Source organism: Myotis brandtii, unplaced genomic scaffold, assembly GCF_000412655.1.
Source record: "Myotis brandtii unplaced genomic scaffold, ASM41265v1 scaffold10, whole genome shotgun sequence".
In the NCBI taxonomy this organism is placed as follows: Eukaryota; Metazoa; Chordata; class Mammalia; order Chiroptera; family Vespertilionidae; genus Myotis; species Myotis brandtii.
In genome coordinates this window covers 236,030-257,346 of record NW_005353325.1, presented here as the reverse complement: position 1 = coordinate 257,346, position 21,317 = coordinate 236,030, and positions in this window count along the sequence as shown.

Sequence of the window (21,317 nt, the reverse complement as noted above, 5' to 3'; positions counted from 1 at the left end):
TTTTTTTTTGCAGCACCCCTTCCAATAAAAATAGTTCGATTAACAGTACATTGCAAAAACTGTGTATCTGTGAAAGATATAAAAAGCAGGCCTGGGCACAGAAAGAATTTTAGCCAAAATGCAGGCCTGAAAAAGTCTTGTCCAACCTGGTGGGGAACTTTAGAGAGAATGACTGTTGGCTCTCAGAGTGCTCAGTCAGGCCAAATTGCTCTAAATGCCCGTGCATCCTCTTTGATGTGTGTGTGTTGTTGTTTGAGTAATACTGTAATAGTAAAGAGGACAAGAAGAGTAAGTTTTGTATATACTGGAATTGGTGTTATAGCATTCCTCCTGCTGGAGGCTTGATGACTCATTCAGTCAGTGGACTCCAGGCCTGAAAACAGAATGTTTGCAGAATGACCACTGTCAGCCTTTTGTTTGCCCATTCTTATTTTTTTATTGTGTACTAGAGGCCCAGTGCATAAAATTCGTGCACTGGTAAGGTCCCTAGCAGCTGCCAGCTGCCGACCAGGGCCTCCCTCCCTTCCCTTTGTCACCTGCCTCCGCTGGCCAGGGTCTCCTTTCCCCCAGCCAGCCTGCCCCCTGGTCGAACTCCCAGAAGAACTCCAGTTGAGAGGACAGTTTGCATACTACGCTTTTATTATATGGGATACAGGGTATCCTCCAAAAATATATGTACACTTTAACAGCTAATAGCGCAATTTTCGAAATGAAATGTATTTTAATAAACTGCCTTTATAATTATTCAAAGTGTGTGTATACATTTTGGGACACCCTATATTTACCAATAACCTTCCTGGACATCCACATTTTTACCTTTGTAATGCTGTGTTCAAGTGACCATCTTCACAACTCTTTCTGGGTCAAGCTCCCGGGGCTGCCACTCCAGTGACTACAATTATTGAGACTCTCTAATTTCTAGAGATTAAGTACCACTACCTGTCCTCCACTGTTTCAGACTTCTCTCATCTCTTCGGTCATGAGGGAGCCTAGTTGTTAATGCCGTCTCCTACATGAGGCCCTGGATGTGTGGAAGAGCCACCAGGGAATGCAGACACACTCACCAAGATATTCTTTATGGCCTTAGTAAACAGTGTGTACTTTGAGCTTCCCTAGTGAACATAATCATTTGGAGAGTATTCTGGCTATCTGTAATAGATCAAGTCCAGTATTCCCTGAACCTTTTAATCTCACCCTCCATCTACTATGGCAATTCTGGCATTTCAACTTTACCCATCATGGGCCTTCACTTTTTTTATACTTCTAGAAGCCATCCTAATAGCAAATTCTCATTAGCCCACAAGACCTTCCCATGTGTTTAATCCTGTATTTTGGAAAATACTCCCAGTCAATAAATTCTTCTTTATCTAATTTTTTAAAATATATATTTTATTGGTTTCAGAGAGGAAGGGAAAGGGAGAGAGAGATAGAAACATCAGTGACGAGAGAGAATCATTGATCAGCTGCCTCCTGCAGGCCCCACACTGGGGATCGAGCCTGCACTCCAGGCATATGCCCTGACCAGGAATCAAACCATGGCCTGCTGGTGAATAGGTTGATGCTAAACCACTGAGCTACGCTGGCCAGGCTTCTTTATTTAATTTTATGTTAAGGGCCACCTTGATCAAACAACCTCAGAATCCATTGCCATGAAGACTCCCTCAGCTCCTATCAATATGTAGCCCTAAGTTTTACTGCTCCTTTGCATGCAGTGTCTTCTTCCCTTATCAGACCCAGAATATATCTGCTAGTGAGTGGTATGCTATCACTTAACCTTAGTTACTTTTTTGAAAAGAACAGCAGGAAGATTGATGAGAGAAAATCCTGGGGAGTACATGTTGCCTTGTATACTGTTTTATAACCGAAAGAGCCTGAAAAGGGAGAGATGGACCCCATCTTCACCCTCAGTATGTTTAGAGGAATCTGGGGAAACAGAATCTCATGAATAATCCACCCAGATCTCTCCATCCTTTTTGTCAGGGTCCCAAGGTTTCCTAATCAGGGTTCTAATCTTGATAAAATAAACCTGACTTGGCTAAGTTTTATTTTATTTTATTTTTATTTGTTTCCATCACCATTTATCCCCTCTATGCCCTCTTCTCCTCCCCCCCAATATCCACACTGTTGTCCATGCCCATGAGTTCTCTTTTTTTGCTCAATCCTTCAACTCTCTAATACCCCCTTTTGATTTTTAAAATTCAAACTTTATTACTTATTTTTTGCCACCATAGAATGGGTCACTTCAACAGTACTATGGAATCACTGTCCCTGTAAATAACCCATATCCCGCCTGGCTGGCATGGCTCAGTGGTTGAACATCGACTTATGAACCAGGAGGTCATGATTCAACCCTTTGATTCCCAGTCAGGGCACATGCCCAGGTTGCAGGCTCAATCCCCAGTGTGGGGCATGTAAGAGGGAGCCAATCAATAATTCTCGCTCACCATTGATTTTATCTCTCTCTCCCTCTCCCTTCCTCTCTGAAATAAATAAAAATATATTTTTAAAAAAACCATCCCCAAACACAACATTTAAGGAGGAAGAGATGATGGCCATTGCCTATACAGTATAAAAGACAGTGAACCTTCCCATAAGCAAATCTCGACTCATCTGAAAAGTCAAGTTTTAGATTTTTGTAGTAGGTTTAAATCTATCATCATTCATTTATCAGAACAAGTTTAATCATCTTTGAAGTCTAGCCCTTGGTCCTCTACTTTCTTTACTCTCTATATGGAGGAGTTGAAAAATTTGTATGCAACAAAAGAGGCCCTCGGGCTTAAATCTAGCTTTCTATTGTCTGTCAGATCTTTATTATCTTTCTAAGGAGAGACTCAGTGGAATTTAGCAATAACCATCCAATCCCATTAACTTTGTAGCTACTATTTTCTCTACACATCTCAACTCCTCATGCATTTCTTTCCACTGGCACACCCTCCCAATTCATCATAAGTTAGAGTTTAAACAATTGTTCTTCTGCCTATATAACCAGTAATGAGGATCTCACTGCCAGTCAAGCTATGAGTGGTCAAGCTCCAAGACCCACCTTATCACCTGCTTTATTAGAACACTCCTGATCCCAACTCTTAGTTCAGTTCCTTGGAAGTAGACTCTGGGATGTAGTTTAGATGTTCAAGATGGGCATCCTTTGAGCCCTGGCTGGGTAGCTCAGTGGAGGGAACATCAGCCTGTGGAGTGAAGGATTCCAGGTTCGATTCTAGTGAAGGGCATGTTCCTTGGTTGTAGGTTTGACCCCTGGCCCCCGTTGGGGTGCATGTGGGAGGCAACCAATTGATGTGTCTCTATTACATAGATGTTTCTCTCTCTCTGTCTCTTCCCCTCCCTTCCACTCTCTCTAAAACTCAATGGAAAAAAATCCTCGGGTGAGGATTAACCAAAAAAGATCAACACTTGTAAATGGAATGGAGAGGAAAAAGACTAGACAGAAAGCAAAGTAAAAACATAATATATCTGAAAAAGCCTTGGCCAACACAACAAAGAGCTCTGGAACAAAAATTACCTTGGGCCAAAAAGGACTTTTGTACCCCTGCCTTTCTCAGCATCTAATGCAGACATTTAGAGAATACATAATGTTAATGAAGTTTTCTCCCTGCAACTAAGCCCAACCCCAAACATATGAGATATGAAAGTGCTTGGCTAACTGCATTGTCCACAGCTCGGCAAAACTACTGTATTAGAGTGGGATGAGAGTGGCACATGCCTCTTTGTCTATAACAGTGGTTCCCAAACTTATTTGGCCTACCGCCCCCTTTCCAGAAAAAATATTACTCAGCCCCTGGAAATTAATTTTTTTTTCATTTTAATAGCAGTTACTCATCGCCCCCAAATGCACCTGTGGCCATCACCGCCCCCCTGGATCGCTGCAGTGCCCACCGGGGGGGCGGTAGCGCCCACTTTGGGAATCACTGGTCTATAATAATAGATTACAGTTCAGATGTAAGAGTAAATAAGTCCCTAATGTTAAGAGCACATAATAAATGAAGGATAAAAATCCTCAAAAAAACTAGGAAGAGATGAAAACTTCCTCAATATGATAAAGAGTATCAATGGAAAACACAACTAACATTATATTTAGTGGTAAAAGTCTGAAACATTTCACATAAGATCATAAATATGTCTACTCTCAAGACTTCTGTTAAACATTGTACTCAAGGTCCTTTCCAGATAAATTAGGCAAGAAGAAGAGAAAAGAGTCATCTTGATTTAAAAAGAAGAAATTAAATTATTTTGTTTTATAGATTATCCTAAGGGATCCACCAAAAATCTATTAGAATTAATAAATTAATTCATCAAAGTTTCAGGATACTGACATCAATTATATTTATATACACTAGCAATAAGCAACCTGAAAATAAAATTAATAAAATAATAGTATATCCAATAGTATATCAAAAAGAATAAAATACTTAGAAATAAATTTTAAAAGGAAGTAAAGTAAGACTTGTACACTGATAAGTACAAAATATCACTGAAAGAAATAAAAGAATCCTATAATAAAAGGCTAATATGCAAATAGACCGAACGTTGGAACAACTGGAACAACTGAACAACCAAACAACCGGTTGCTATGATGTGTGCTGACCACCAGAGGGCGTTTGCAGAACATGGCAGGTGGCAGGATGGTGGAGCAGGTGAGCGGGAGCACCAGACCAAGGCGGTCACTGGTCGCTGCCATCGGGGCAAGCCTCTAGTGGTTACTGAAAATTCTTTGCTCCTGAGCACCTCGGTCCCACCCAGCACTTGCACCTGCTGCCAGTGCCTAGTGCCAGTCCTGATCACTCGGTGCCATTAGTGGGTTCGAGCGGCAGCTGCCAGCCCCGATCTCCCCTCAGGAGCAGGGAGAGGTGGAGAAGCCCTGAGGGGTGATTGGGGCTGGCAGCCACCACTTGCACCCACTGCCGGTGATGGCCCCACTTGCACCCGTAGCTGGCGCCAGAGCTGCTGCTTGCACCCGCTGCTGGTCCTGATTCCTCTGCGCCATCAGCGGGTGCAAGCAGTGGCTGCTGGCCCTGATTGCCCCTGAGGGCTTTTCCACCTCCCCCTGCTCCTGAGGGGAGATCCGGGCAGCAGCTGCCACTCACACCCACTGATGGCGCCAGCCCCAATCGCTCTGCACCTTCAGCAGGTGCGAGCAAGGCCAGTGCCGTCAGCACATTGGAGTGGCGGCGGGAGCAGGGCTGCCAGCAGACAGGGGACCAGGGGCCTCCCAGCCCACAGTTCCTTTCAAGGTGCACGAATTCGTGCACTGGGCCCCTAGTACTAAATAAATGGTAAGATATTCTATGTCCATGGATCAGAGATTCAATATTGTTAAGATGGCAACATTCCTCCAAATTAATCTACAGATTCCATACCATCCCTATCCAATTTCCAATATCTTTTTGTCCAATGCCTATATTTTTTATTTGAAAAGCCAGTCATCAAATTCATTTGTTTGCAACTAAACTAACTTTGTGTTATCCATATAAAGAATTTATATAACAGTAAAAATAAACAAACTATATACAGTAACTTAATAAATATCAAATTTTTTATGTTAAATAAAAAGTAGATATAAAATGATTTGTACTGAATGATTTATTTATATGAACTTCAATAGCAGACAAAACTATCATAGGGCAGTAAAAACCCAGAACAGCAAATATGGAATGACTAGAAACAGATGTGAAGTAACTTTCTAGGCTGATGAAAATATTTTATATTTTGATCAGGATGCCAGATCCATGCCCGTTAACATTTATTAAAACTTATCAATCTGTGTATTTACGGTTTGTGCATTTTACTTCATATAAGTTACACCTCAATTTTTAAAGGTACGAATGAAGTCAATTCACCCTATGATCAGTTCTCTGAAAGCTAATTCTTTAGTTGTGGGCTGACCTTTTTCTCTCCTTCTTCCAAATTTCTGATTTTGCTATTTCGTATGCTAATTAGGGGTCTCCATGAAAAACAGGTAGCAGTCTCCCTATTTTTTCACACTTAAATTCTGCACCTGCTTTAAGAAGCCCTCAGACCTTAAGCCAGGTTTTCAGGTTGTGGTGGCTGTTTCGCACCAAACTATAGGAAGAGAGATGAAGGCAGAGCAAGACATGATAGGAAAAAAGAAATGACAGAAAACTCTTGTAAGCAAAAGCTCCGTGCATTCACATTTAAACATCTACACAAAGAAAGAGAATTCAAGGGCAGGGCAGCAGCAGAAAAGAGAAACTAAACTTTCAAAAGGATTTTAGAAAAGAGTTTCAGAAAATGGTTCCTTATTTTAAAACAAACAACGAACACATGACTCCCTCCGTAACTTCTGTGCTGCCTTGTGGGTACGGGAAAACTATCTCTCTATTTTTTAAAAATTTCTACTATATTAAGTTTCTAGTAATTCTCGATTTTCTAAAATTCCTATTCTAGATTTCTCCCTCTCTCTTTTCTTATCAAGTAAATTTACATAGTTTATACTTTTTAAATGTACCCAGCTTTCATAGCAGAATATAATAGGTACAAATTTACTCTATGTTACACCGTATGTGTATTTATGTGTCACTTCTTGTAATCAAAGTGATTACGTTTCTGCTGAGATTTACTTTAGATCTATTTGGCAAATAGATCTCACTTCATTTAGTCTTTTATAAAATGCAGCAAAGCTTTTTATTCAAATGTTTGTTTTATTTGTTAAGAAATGTTTTTAGTATGCTCTGCTCTGAAGAGAGCTTGTCTTTCAGAAGATCATACAGACAACTAAAAAATGTACTACAACCTCATATCAGTGATATAACTGCAACTTCGTTTGGGGTTTTCTTGGGTGGCTATACAACAAAGAAAAGTAAATTTACTACTTTGATTTTATTTTTCAAGAGAGCAACCATATTTCACACTACAAAAGCAGTATCTTGCTACAGCAAAGCCATAATCAGTCATCATTTTCTTTAGCTATTTTTACAACAGACTTTAAAACTCATAAAGTCTAATCAAGTAATCTAAGAATTGCTTGATTTACTTACTGTCCATTATAAGAAAACCCTCTAATAATTTAAATGGTTCCTGATCTTCCCCCTGAAATCTGGCATTTAAATAGTAACACTGAAATGTCAACACTTCTAGTTGTGTTCCTATATTGTGTGCTTTCAAACACCACAAAAATAAAAAGCAACAAAGTGGGGAAATATTTGCAGTAAGTATGACAAACAACAATTGTATTCCTGAGAAATGTACAGAGTTCAGGCAATTCACAGGAGAGTGACAAATGATCAATTTACATCTGAGGGAAATGTTCTCCCTGGAACCAAATGTACATTAAATTAGTATAACACCATTTATGCTTAATTTGACAAAAATTATAAAAATGTTAGTAGTTATTACTTAATAGGATGCAATAAAGTGGCCGGAGGACATTTAAATTAGAATAAGCTCTATTAAGTAATTCAGCTATGTATCTCAAGAGCCTTAGAATAATTCATACCCTTTGATATAATTCCACCTCTAGTAATTTATCCAAAGGAATAATTGGAAAAGTACAAAGGATGATCATAACAGATTTCTGCTAGGTTTAAATTGTTAGAATTTAAAATTTGTGGTAACCTAAATGTCCAAAACTTTGAGTACTAAAGTAAATTAAAAAGAGACTATATTTGATGAAATGCCATGCAAACCATACTTTCCAAGACAATAAATATTAGTAAATGCTCAGACTTTGATTCTAAGAGAAAGGGGCAGGGGGTTATAAAATTAAAAACAAAAGGCTAAACATATAGTTTAACTAGTTTTTTTAAAATATATTTCATTGATTTTTTTACAGAGAGGAAAGGAGAGGGATAGAGAGTTAGAAACATCGATGAGAGAGAAACATTGATCAGCTGCCTCCTGCACACCCCCTACTAGGGATGTGCCTGCAACCAAGGTACATGCCCTTGACCAGAATCGAACCCGGGACCCTTCAGTCCGCAGGCTGACGCTCCACCCACTGAGCCAAACCGGTTAGGGCTTAACTAGCTTTTTATAGAGAGCTCTTTCTCCCCTGGGAAATTAAGGGGGGAATAAATTATCCTAAAAAGATTATAATTTAAATCAGCCAAAGTGTAATGCATGATTAATCCTGATAAAAAATATGGATTATTATAGAATTGCAGGAGCTTGCCCAAGGCCCTACAGCTAGGAAGTGGCAGAGGAAAGATTGGAACTCAAATCTCCCAAGCATGAGCTCTGGAGACAGCCCAAAATTAAGTCACTGTATGGGTTAGTTCATGTAGCCCTTCCATAAACCAAGAGCAGGTTTCCAAATGGACTGATGTTTCACTCCTAGGCGATTCAGTGCCACACTGGCGCTCATGATACAGTTCTTGTTCTTGAATTTTAATGTATGTGCTTTTATGAAAACTACTTGTTAGAATCAGGTCAGTATATAGTATTAAAAAATCAAACACACACGCACGCATGTTATATCTTCTTTTCTTCATCTGACGGTGTTGTATTGAGGTACCAGGCCCTTCCAAGGGACAGGTAAGAAAAGCTCCTCGAGATGTAAATAACACAGATAAGGACCTTGTGAATAAATGAGAATGAACCAGAGCAAACTCAAAAAAAAAAATATGGATTATTAGCTATAGGACTGAGATTCGCAGTAAGAAACCTATAGATATAAGTATCCTATTCTGATAGTGATACTGTTATAATAATAGGAAAGAAGCAAAGGGAAGGCCAGACATCATAGGCGTGTCATCTGGGCAGCTTCACCAGGAACCCACAGCTTTGCACTCCCCAGGGAACTACCAGCCTATTCCCTGTAAAACAATAGGGAAGGGGACTGGACAAAGGAAAGACAGACACATGCCCAGTAGAGTTGGGATGACATAGGAAAGGTACTTACCTGTCAATCACACCTGAGAACAGAGATCATTGGCCAGAATGGGCATGGCCACTATAAAAAAAAAAATGCACGCCAAAATTTGAGAATACATAATCTCCTAAACAAAAGAACTCGCTCTTGTTGCTCTCTTCTTGTGCTTGACTCTTGGCTTGTGGGGCTCTTGTGCTCCTACTTCCTTGTATTCCTCCCTATGGACCACGCCATGCGGACCCCACATGCAATGGACTGACGGACTGCAGGGGGAAACCAGCTCAGCGAGCCTGATGCTGGACTGGACCTGGCTCCAACATGGAGAGGAAACTCTGGACACTGGCTCTGATTTTAGCTCTGCTAAGGCCCCAGCCACACGTCATCTATGACTGGACTAAGGGAAATGGGACTTCGGAAACCCAGGGGTGTAATCTCATGGAAATAAAGCTTTCTACCATATCTCATCTACCCATAGGGACCTCCAGAAATGCTTATTCCAGTGGTACCCCTATGGCACGCACTGACCACCAGGGGGCAGATGCTCAATGCGGGAGCTGCCCCAGCCTGCAGGACCCCATCACCCAATCGGGGCCTGCCGGCCAACTCTTGGTCCCTTCCCCAGGCCAGCAGGCTCCAATCACTCCATGGTGAACAGGAACCGGGGGTGGGTGGCAGCAGAGGGTGGGGCCCGCTGCCGGCAGCCGGGGAAGATGGCCCTGATCGCAGACCAGGCCTAGGGACATACCCCTGCATGAATTCCATGCTCCAGGCCTCTAGTAATAAATAAATTGTCTCAATTATCATACATACACGTAGAATGAGAAAAACATCATGTTCCCTTTATCTGTAGTCCCTTCACTATTCCCCACCGGATATAGGACCTTTAATCTAGATACATACAGTGAAAAACCAAGTAGAGGAAATAGAAGTAGATTGAAGGGATACAATGGAATCCTTACAAAGAAGGCAATTAGGACTTGTTCTGCTGCTGAGAAAACTTCGAAAAAGAACACCTTGTTGTTCTTAGTTGATCAAGATGGGAGAGTCCAAATAAGCTACCATATATATGAAAAATAGCATCACAGCCCTAACCGGTTTGGCTCAGTGGATAGAGAGTCGGCCTGCGGACTGAAGGGTCCCAGGTTCGATTCCGGTCAAGGGCATGTACCTTGGTTGCAGGCACATCCCCAGTAGGGGGTATGCAGGAGGCAGCTGATGGATGTTTCTCTCTCATCGATGTTTCTAACTCTCTATCCCTCTCCCTTCCGCTCTGTGAAAAAATCAATAAAATATATTTTTTTAAAAATAGCATCTCAATCCAGGTACTTAATGGAATATAGGTGTGCCAAGATTTGGAAGCAGCCCAGTGTCCATCAGTAGATGAGTGGATAAAACAGCTATGGTACATATACGCAACTACTCCGAACACTACTCGGCCCTAAAAAAGAAGGAAATCTAACCTTTTGGGACAGCATGGGTGGACCTGGTAAGTTTTATGCTAAGTGAAATAAGCCAGTCAGAAAAAGACAAATACCATATTATTTCACTTATATGTGGAATCTAATGAACAAAATAAATTAACAAAGTAGAAACAGACTCATAGATACAGAGAACAGATTGACAGTTGTCAGAAGGGAGTAGTGCTGCGGGACTGGGTGAAAAAGGTGAAGGGATTAAGCAAAAAATACTTATGGACACAGACAACAGTATGGTGATTACCAGAGGGAAATGGAGGTGGAGAGGAGGTAGAAAAGGGTAAAGGGAGGATAAATGGTGATAGAAGGAGACTTGACTTGTGGTGGTGAACACATAGATAAATATGTAGATGATGTATTATAGAATTGTACACTTGAAACCTATATAATTCTATTAACCAATGTCACCCCAATACTTTCAGTAAAACATTTTTTAAGTGTAAAAAGCTGAAGGGGGTAATAAGTCACAAAATAATCATGAGGATATAAAGTACAGCATAGGGAATATAGTCAATAATATTGTAATAACCATGTATGGTGTCAGGTGGGTACTAGAATTATCAGGGGGATCACTTTGTAAATTATATAAATGGCTAACCACTGTGCATACACCTAAACTTACATAAAATAAAAATTGATTGATCAATATGGTTATACATTAAAAAGTGTTAAGATTTTTTTAAAGATCCGTCTTGACCATTAAATTTTCATTTCCCATATTCCCTGAGGGAGTTAGCTGAACCTGGAGATATGAATATCAGGAGTAGAGATAAATGTTGTGGGTTTCCTCTCAAGCGCTTTCACAAATCCTTGAACTAATTCACCTTGAGCCATAAACATCTCACCTACATTCCTGCTATGGCATCCTAATTTGTCTTCCTGATTTCACTGTTGCCTTCCAACAGTCTAGTCTACAGTTTGCCACCAGAATTAATTTTATACATAAATCATACCATGAACCATTCTATAACCAAAATGATTATTTGGGATACATATTCTGTAACTCTTAAGTGGCTTTTAATCAATAAACCTATATAGTAAGTTAAATCCATTCAGTTACTTTGGCATATATTTGGAGCACATACAAAAAAGGAGTATTGCTCAAGGTTAAACATTCTATGATTAGTTGACTGAGCTTTTATTTATGGCTGAGGTGAGCATTTTTTTTACACCTGCTTCTAAAGCATTCCAACGTGAAATCATCATGCCTCTGCTCTCTGATTGAAATGAGTAAGGCTCAATTGCACATTCATATAGACGCTGGGTCACAACCCAAATAACATTTTAACTAGAATGCTGCTATTTCCCACACAAAGCCTCTGCCCATCTCCAGGAAGAGATCAAAGGTTTCTATGAAGATAGTTGTCTTTATTGAGCTTCTCAACTTGAAATCTTTTATTCCTTTCAAAACACAAGTTTTGCACTTAGTCAACAACTCAGAAAAGCTGTAGTTCAGCTACTTGTCAGAGTATAACTACAAAATCACTGCTGATCAATGGCTATCACAAACTCATAAACGATTTCTGGATGATTGTCTGAAGAACAGGTGGTCCATTCATTGAACTACTTTAAAATATCTCCCTAGATTGAGTCTCATTGTCACAAAACCCTGAAACTTTTGGCTTGCTCAAAACCTCATTGTGAAAGAAGTGCAATTTAACGATAAGCTATTATTTCATTTTGATACAATTTTTTAAAATAATAAACTATATTTCAGTAATAATGATAGCTTATTATTATGTCTTGACTATGTGCAAAGCACCATTCTAAGAATAACGTGCATAAGATTTTATTTAATCTTCACAAAAAACACTTGAGTTAGACACGATTGTTTCTCCTATTTTAACAATGAGGAAGCTGAGCCACAAAGATCAAGTAATTTGCTCGAGGTCACTCGCTTGTCAATGATGGTATGAAAACCTAAAACCAATTTTCAGAGCCCATGCCCTTAATCATTACAGAAACTTTACTTCTATAATTACTTTAAGGTTATAGTTAGAAATATTTTTATTATATTTATATAGTGCTCTCTCTATGAGGACTCATGGAGTTAATAGCTCCTTCAGTTCAGTAAAAAGAAATGTTAATCTCCCTAGAAGTCAGATTCTTTAAAATTGTAAAACATATTTTTTTCTAGCACAAGGGACTGATAGAATGAAGTTATAGTCAATGGAGGTATAACCAAGAACAAAGTTCATCTCTGAGAAGAATGAGATTGCTAGGTCAGATTCCACAGCTGCTCACCATACAGGCAGAAAAAAAACTGCACAAGAGTACTGCACCGCTATCCAGGAGGCTGTAAGAGTAGATAAGGAAAGACGAGCGATTCAAGATTTAAACATGAAAGAATTGGAACAATGAGCTCCAATGCCATCAGCTTCTTTCCAATCGGTGTCTGCTTCTCTCTCTAGAACTTCCTCTTTTGTGACCTTCCCATAGACAAGCTTTATAACCTTGACAGTCCATGTGATGAAACAAGTAACCAATAACCCATGAGTCTCCCATATTATAATCTTGGAGCCGAGGGTAAATTGACTCAATTTTTTACCCAGTCCTAAGGGAATAAACTCAACCACCCACATGGGTCAAGGTCTCATCTCTGATCCAAACAACAGTGATAATGAAAGGTACATATTATTGTGTAGCAATAATATGACAACTCTTACTACAACCAGATGAATGTCTAGGAAGAGGGTTTCCAGAGAAGAGATGTTTAACCACTAATACAATAGCTAGGCACATACAGTTATAATCAGCATACACCCACCCCGTTCTCTTTATCTTCAAAACATTTCCGTCAGTTCCTTTCCTCGCTCTGTACTCACCTGATAGATTCTATTGGGTTCATTTAAATGCTGTGGAATATATAGACACTGCTAATAATACTTGGAGAAATTAATTGATCTTATTTTAAGTTGATGGTAAAGTCAATAAGAAATTCTTTTAGAAATAATTTGACAATTTTTATCAAGAAACCATGGTTAGCAAGCACACATTCTCTCTTTAAATCTTTTTAAATATATTTTTTCTGATTTCAGAGAGGAAGAGAGAGAGAGAGAGATCAATGATGACAGAGAATCATTGATTGGCTGCCTCCTGCATGACTGCCCCAGTGAGGTCAAGCCCCAAACCCAAACATGTGCCCTGACCGGGGATCGAACCGTGATTCCCCGGTTCATAGGTCAATGCTCAACCTCTGAGCCATGCTGGCCGGGCGGTCTTTAAATCTTTATAAAGAAAAATAAAAGAGTAAGAAAATAAAGTTTAAAAATTAAAGAGGATAAAAGGGGGAAAAGCTAAACAATAGTGAACATGTCAGTATTACTAGCACCTTCCATCCCTGACTTTCCATTGCCTCGCCAGTAGCTTCCATCATTTATCCTTCTATGTCTCTTGCGTGTGCTTCTGCACCCTCCCAGCAGTCTTGGACTTAGCTGAAGCTTTAATACCTCTCCTGTACCTCAGGCTTTTGCAACATATTTTTATAAAGATAGTTCCCCTGTAAAAGGGATTTTTAGTACCTATTCTAAATATTATTTAAGGCTGTGAAAGATTGATGAAACTAAATTGTTAACCGCTGCAGGAACAGGCATTCATAGCCACCGATGAAACTTTTAAAACCAAAGGGAACATGCAATGATTCTCAAAAACAAATGCTGGGGTAAAAAGACTCTGAATTCAAAATTGTGCCTATAAAGTGATTTCAAGCATATGAACAATAAAGACCTTAAAGGAACAAGGAAAATTGAACCTTATTTAAAATGGTCTAAAATATAGATTGTGAGTGAATATATTTCTTTCAGAATTGTGATTATTTTTATCTTCTTTGCATGATACTTACATGTAAGTGAGTAAATGTGGTTAAAGAAGAGTTACAAATGAGGCAGAGTAAACCATTTACCCAGATACTTGGGCCCCCGTGGATGGCTTACATTGGGGGATCCTCGGTGGAACTTCAGGTCTCCTACTCTGACCTTCCCCCATCACACACCCCACACCCTGAAATGTTTGCTTCAGTGCTGTAGGGGATACCAGTTATTTCAGATCATCTTCTGAAGGAACAGAAACTTTTCTACTCATTGTCCCTACATTTCTCTTTTTCTTTCTAGCCCTTTAGAGAAGTAATTCTTCTAGCCATGCCATTAGGTTTCTACACACAGAGCCCTGGACTTCCCTTCTCTCAGAAGGTTGGATGTCATGTGCATTATGTGACTAAAAAGCACAAAACAATGGCTCAAAATTCAAGTGAAAAGCAAGGAGATACCAGATTTCTCCAAAATCCCTATCAAATGGTAGTTCCCACACTTCATCAACATTTTTCCTGGGTTTTGTTCCCAGTCATTCTTCTTCAAATTGTTTATCTTTTTTTTTAAATTTCAACCATCTGTCTCTCTTTGAATGCCATTTTTCTGACTTACCAAAGCATTATTTAGAAAAATGTATATTTTTGGCAATTTATTTGCCACAATTAGAGATTTAGCCTGATAGTGGTAGAATGCTTTGAAACCTTAAGATTTGAAATATTAGGATTTCGTTTTAGTAGCCCTTCCAATACAACCTCTTGCCCAGGTATTTATAAAAAATTTTACCTCCTAAACTGCAGCTTAATAATTCTCCTTAGATATGAAAGCATTCCCCCCTTACAAAAGCTAAACTAAAATAAACCTTGTGTATACTTTTATGAATAAAAAATCAAAACCAGACTTTAAATTCTGTTTCCTTAAAATTATATCAGACTCAATTGTCTGCCCCATCATTTTTATTATTTTATTTTATCTTACTTTATTTTTGCTGTCTCTTCTGACAAACAGATAACAGAAAAAGGAAGAAAGGGAAGAGAAAAGATGCCAGCCTGCACTTACTGAGCACAGAAGTAGAACCAAAATAACTTCAGCTATTGTATTCTTCGTAGTCAAAGGCCCTTTCCACCTCCACCAAAGGAGACTGAGTTTTAGACCAGGAGCAATTGGTATGTTTGCTTTAGAAAATTATCTTGCTTTAGCTAAAGGGGATTGGTGTGTGTGGGGGAGGGCGGCAGGGGACTATCTATTCCAGATGTTCTTGGACAGAATTACAGAGTTTGGGTTAAATGAGCCTAGGAATCCACCCAGCACTCTTCTGCATTTAACATATTAAACAAAGAGAAAGAAAACGCAGGTAACTTTTGATAGCTTTATGAGCCTTCAGTTTGCCCGTGGTTTTCCTCGTAGCTCTCGAGTTATTTTTAAAACCTAGAAAATATCAAAGTACTGACACATTTTTTGAGGACAGGTGAGGCTTTAATCTTTTATAACCTGCCAGTGAATCTACTTGAAACATAGTTTTTATTACAGGTTGGTTGTGTTTTGTGATGCTAGCCTATAAAAGCGTTCATGACATGGTAAATCTTTTTTTTTTTTTTTTGAGAATGGGAGGGCAGGCATGCTCCTTTTCTAGACATGAATATTGTAACCCTTAATATACCACTTTATACCTGGGAAACTACCAATTCTAAAGCAATCTCTGTGTCAAGAGGCACCAAATTACCATGATAGGCTAAACCAACCCTGAGAGTTGTGGAAATATGAAAACACCACCCCTCTCTTCAAACTGCGTGGCTTGTACACAATGCTCTGAGAACTGAGCTAGGAAAACAACCACAATATGTAATAATTTTTCAATAATTAAATGATAATCTAAGATGTATCACCAAATAAATAATTGTAATTACTTGGACGATATTCAACTCCAGCCCAAGGCCCCTCTCCTCCCTCCACGCAGCTGGGGCGCGGATGCTGGGCTCGCGTTGCTGGGGTGACACTGCTACTGTCCTGCCCTGTCCTTTTTAAAATTCTGAACACACTGTTTTTTTCACATGTTTTTTTAAATTACAGGTTATATTCAACATTACTAGAGGCCCAGTGCATGAAATTTGTGCATGTGGGGGAGGGGGGGTTCCCTCAGCCCGGCCTGCAACGATGCCAGCGTCCTCGCCCCGGCCTCCAGCCCTCTCCTCCCTCCATGCAGCTGGGGCGCAGATGCTGGGCTCGCGTTGCCGGGGTGACGCTGCCAGCGTCCTGCCCCAGCCACTATGGGCACCACCATCTTTGTTGTGGAGTGATGGTTAATTTGCATATTAATCTCTTATTAAATAGGATTTTGAATTAGTTTCAGGTGTACAGCATAGCAGTTAGACAATCATATAGTTTACAAAGTATTCTGAGTATATATCTGAAAAAACCCAAAACACTAATTTAAAAGAATATATGTACCCCTATGTTCATTACAGCATTATTCACAATAGCCAAGATATGGAATTAACTCAAGTACTCATCAACAGATGAGTGGATAAAAAAAAGTTGTGGTACATATATACACTGGAATATTACTCGGCCAAAAGAAAGAATGAAATCTTAGCATTTGAACAGATATTTTTTCTTTTTTAATTGAGGTAAAATATACAAACATAAAATGTAGCATTCTTACCATATTAAGTGTACAATTTAGTGGGATTAGGTATATTCTCAATGCTGTGCAACCATCACCACTATCTGTATGTAGAACTTTGTACTCTATCCATTAAACAATAACTATCTATTTTTACCATATTAAGTGTACAATTTAGTGGGATTAGGTATGTTCTCAATGCTGTGCAACCATCACCACTATCTGTATGCAGAAATTTGTACTCTATCCATTAAACAGTAACTATCTATTTCCCCCCTTCCTCCAGCCTCTGGTAACCCCTATTACACTTTCTACCTCTATGAACTCTCCTATTCTAGGCACCTCATTTAATGGGGATAATACAACATTTGGGTTTGGGGGTTTTTTTGTATCTGGCTTATTTCAACTTGTATATTTTCCAGGTTTATCCATCTTGTAGCATGTATTAGAATTCCATTCCTTTTTAAGCCTGAACCATATTCCACAGTGTGATATCCATTCATTTGATGATGAACATTTGAGTTGTTTCTACCTTTTGGCTATTGTGAATAATGTTGCTATGAATATCAATATACGTGTATCTGTATTGTTCCCTATTCAAGTCTTTGGGGATGTAATCATAGATGTGGGACTGTTGGATCATGCAGTAATTATACTTATCTTTCTGAGGAACTGCTATGTTGTTTTCTATAAAGGCTATTGTGAATAATGTTGCTATGAATATCAATATACATGTATCTGTATTGTTCCCTATTCAATTCTTTGGGGATGTAAACATAATGTGGGACTGTTGGATCATGCAGTAATTCTGTTTAACTTTTTGAGGAACTGCTATGTTGTTTACTATAAAGCTGCCCCACTTTATATTCCTATCAGCAATGCACATGGGTCCCAATTTCATCAACATGAGGATGTTTTACTTCTCTCTCCCCCACCTCTCTCTCTTTCTTCTCTCACACACCCCTTTTTTGGCAAGCATTTACTTATTATTTATTATTGGCAAGATGCCAGGGTGAGTCAAGAACAAATGAGGCAATGTCAAATATTCTTTGAACAACAATATTTAATCAAAAAATATGTCCTAATGATACTGAGAGGAGCTTGGGCACTCCCAAATTAAAATTTCATGTTAATTGATTTGTATAAAAGAATGTATTGCTTATCTGTCTCAATTATTTGCATGTATGGGCCTCGTTTCTTTGTTTTATTCTTGTACACATTATTTTTAGATCCTTAGCAACTTGTATATTTTCCAGGTTTATCCATGTTGTAGCATGTATTAGAATTCCATTCCTTTTTAAGGCTGAACCATATTCCACAGTGTGATATCCATTCATCTGAAGATGAACATTTGAGTTGTTTCTACCTTTTGGCTATTGTGAATAATGTTGCTATGAATATCAATATACGTGTATCTGTATTGTTCCCTATTCAAGTCTTTGGGGATGTAATCATAGATGTGGGACTGTTGGATCATGCAGTAATTATACTTATCTTTCTGAGGAACTGCTATGTTGTTTTCTATAAAGCTGCCCCACTTTATATTCCTATCAGCAATGCACATGGGTCCCAATTTCATCAACATGAGGATGTTTTACTTCTCTCTCCCCCACCTCTCTCTCTTTCTTCTCTCACACACCCCTTTTTTGGCAAGCATTTACTTATTATTTATTATTGGCAAGATGCCAGGGTGAGTCAAGAACAAATGAGGCAATGTCGAATATTCTTTGAACAACAATATTTAATCAAAAAAAATATGTCCTAATGATACTGAGAGGAGCTTGGGTACTCCAAAATTAAAGTTTCATGTTAATTGATTTGTATAAAATAATGTATTGCTTATCTGTCTCAATTATTTGCATGTATGGGCCTCGTTTCTTTGTTTTATTCTTGTACACATTAATTTTAGATCCTTAGAATATAAAAAATTAAGAGCATATCAATAAGCAATAATAATGCTTTAGTGAACAGTATGCAAACACTGTAACCTATTTTAGTCTGCTCAATATATAACAATACTTGGAGAGACATAAAACAATATAGTTGCTAGAGCTATAATTATTTTTAAATGCTTACTATGTGCTAAAGAATGAGGTACATGTTTAAATACATTATCTATAAATTAGAGACTATTATGCACATGCTAAGAATATATAGAAACTGAGACTTTAAAATACTGGGGGAGCCTGGCTGGCATGGCTCAGTGGTTGAGCATCAACCTATGAACCAGGAGGTCAGGGTTCGATTTTGCTTCAGGGCACATGCCTGGGTTGCAGGCTCAATCCCCAGTGTGGGGCGTGCAGGAGGCAGCCAATCAATGATTATCTCTCTCCATCATGATGTTTCTATTTCTCTCTCCATCTCTGAAATCAATAAAAATACATAAAAAACACATATGTAATACCTTAATCAATAAAGAAATAAAAAAAAAAACACTGGGGAATTTTCTCAAGGTCACAAAGTATGTGGGAGAGCAAAGATTGGAACACAGCCTGATCTTCCAAGTTCAATATCAAAACCAACATTTTTCTTTTGGCATTGTTTGGTAATACTTAAATATATAATGCTTATTATGAGAGGAAATATTAAGAAATAATTTTCAAGTTTCACCCTAACTCCTGGCAGTAATTGACTCTGGCCCAAGTGCCTCCACACACAGTTCGGAACAGCTGGAATAATTATATTGCTATTATTTCTCAATTGAGTATGTTATTATCATTTATTTCTGGAAAGTCATAAACCTCCCCAGAATATTGTTTCTCTGTATTTGTTTAATTCATAAAAGATTAATTCTTTTTGCTTTTGAACATAAAGCCAAGAAGAATTGGAACTAGAACCCTTAATCAATTTTAGGAATTTCAGAAAGTTTAGCAAAAAATATTTCTAAAAGATTTACCTGCACATAATGAAATCCTCCCTTGGCTTCACATTTTACTTAGAGTAAAATCCCAAGTCCATTACCTGTATAAGCCTGTTGGCTCCCTGATCCTCTGCCAGGCTTACTGGGCTCCATTGCTGTTGCTATAACACACCAAGCAAACTCCCACATCAGGACCTCCGCACTTGCTCTACTCTACTTAGATCCTCTCCTTCTGGTATTTACATGGCTAACCCCTCAGTTACCTTAAGACACTGATCAAATGTCACCTTCCAAATGGACACAGGCAGTAGGCGGGTGAGGGCATGTGCTGGGGGGTGGGAGAGGCTGGGGAGAGGTCAATGGGAGGGTGGGGAAAGGAGACATATGTAATACTTTCAACAATAAAGAATTTAAATTTTAAAAAAGTCACCTTCCCAAACACCATCTATAAAATAGCACCACCAACCCCATTCTTTACCAGGCACCTTGTCTTTACCTTCCTCCATTCATCTTTACCGTTACTCATTCATCTTTAAATTGTTGTTCAACAGCTATACCAGGCTGTTGAAAGCACAATGGGCAGGGCATACCATATCCACTTGCTGCAGTTCTCATATAGTTTCTCCTATTTTCTTATTCCTCCCTGCCCCCAATTTATATTGTTTGACAATTACTTTTTTTTTTCAGGGGCAGGAGAAATACTGTAGTGGTTCCCAGTTGGTGTTTCCTCTCAGCACTGGTTTGATTATTCTAACTCAGAGTGGATTTGATGAATAGAAGTTCACCCAGTTTGACCCTGTAGGATGCCAATGCCCAATATGTTCTCTAGTATTGGAGAGATAAAAACCTCATCTTCTCATGAGGAAGTATGCCCAAATTGCAATGTCTAAGTGACCTTCCCGACCATAACCATTTGCCTTGCAATGAGGGGTCCAGAAACTTCTGAAGGTTACCTTGCATTAGACAGAGTGCATTCAGCTCCAGTACCAGCCAAAGCCCTCATCTTTTGTTTGTGTGTGGGAGATTAGTGAACAGTGAGCTCAACATGGGGCCACCGACTGTCCCCAGTGACCATCACCTGAAGGCCATTGCCCTGCATCCATTCTGAATAGACCTCCATCCCTGGCCTCTGTTGGAGCACATTGGCACTAGGGGTAGTAGGGACGGGTGGAAGCATGTCTGAACTGTTGATCAGGTTTTAAGGGTTTCCACAGGCTCACCAACACAGCATTGAGTTGCCAGTTATCTTTTCAGGTGAGATTCTGACAGCAATAGGTGAAATCACTTTTGCTTCCGGGTTACTTTACAGCACCCTGTACAGCCAAATCTGGATAAACGTTTGGCTTCTTGAGTTCCCTCTCTGTTTCAGGTCTTTCCCACAGCTCATACCTATTTGCAGGATTTGTCATTTTCCCCCAGATCAGCAATGGCTTGCTCAGTATCCTAAATGTCTTGTCCCACGATTGGACTCAACATGGATATCAACATCCCATAGCAGGTGTTTGGGGCAAATGGGGGTATCTTGGCTTTCATTCTGCAGTCAATTTGGCCCAATCAGGGCCTTGAGAAACAGGAGTGTAGCTGGCTTATCTTATTCCCAACTATTGAGGAATTTGTTGTACCTCCTTCATAGATACCCAGAACTTCATTGGGACAAGCCTCCCTACCGGATAGAATAAGCCAATCTTTAAAGGAGTGAGTACTGTGAATGACA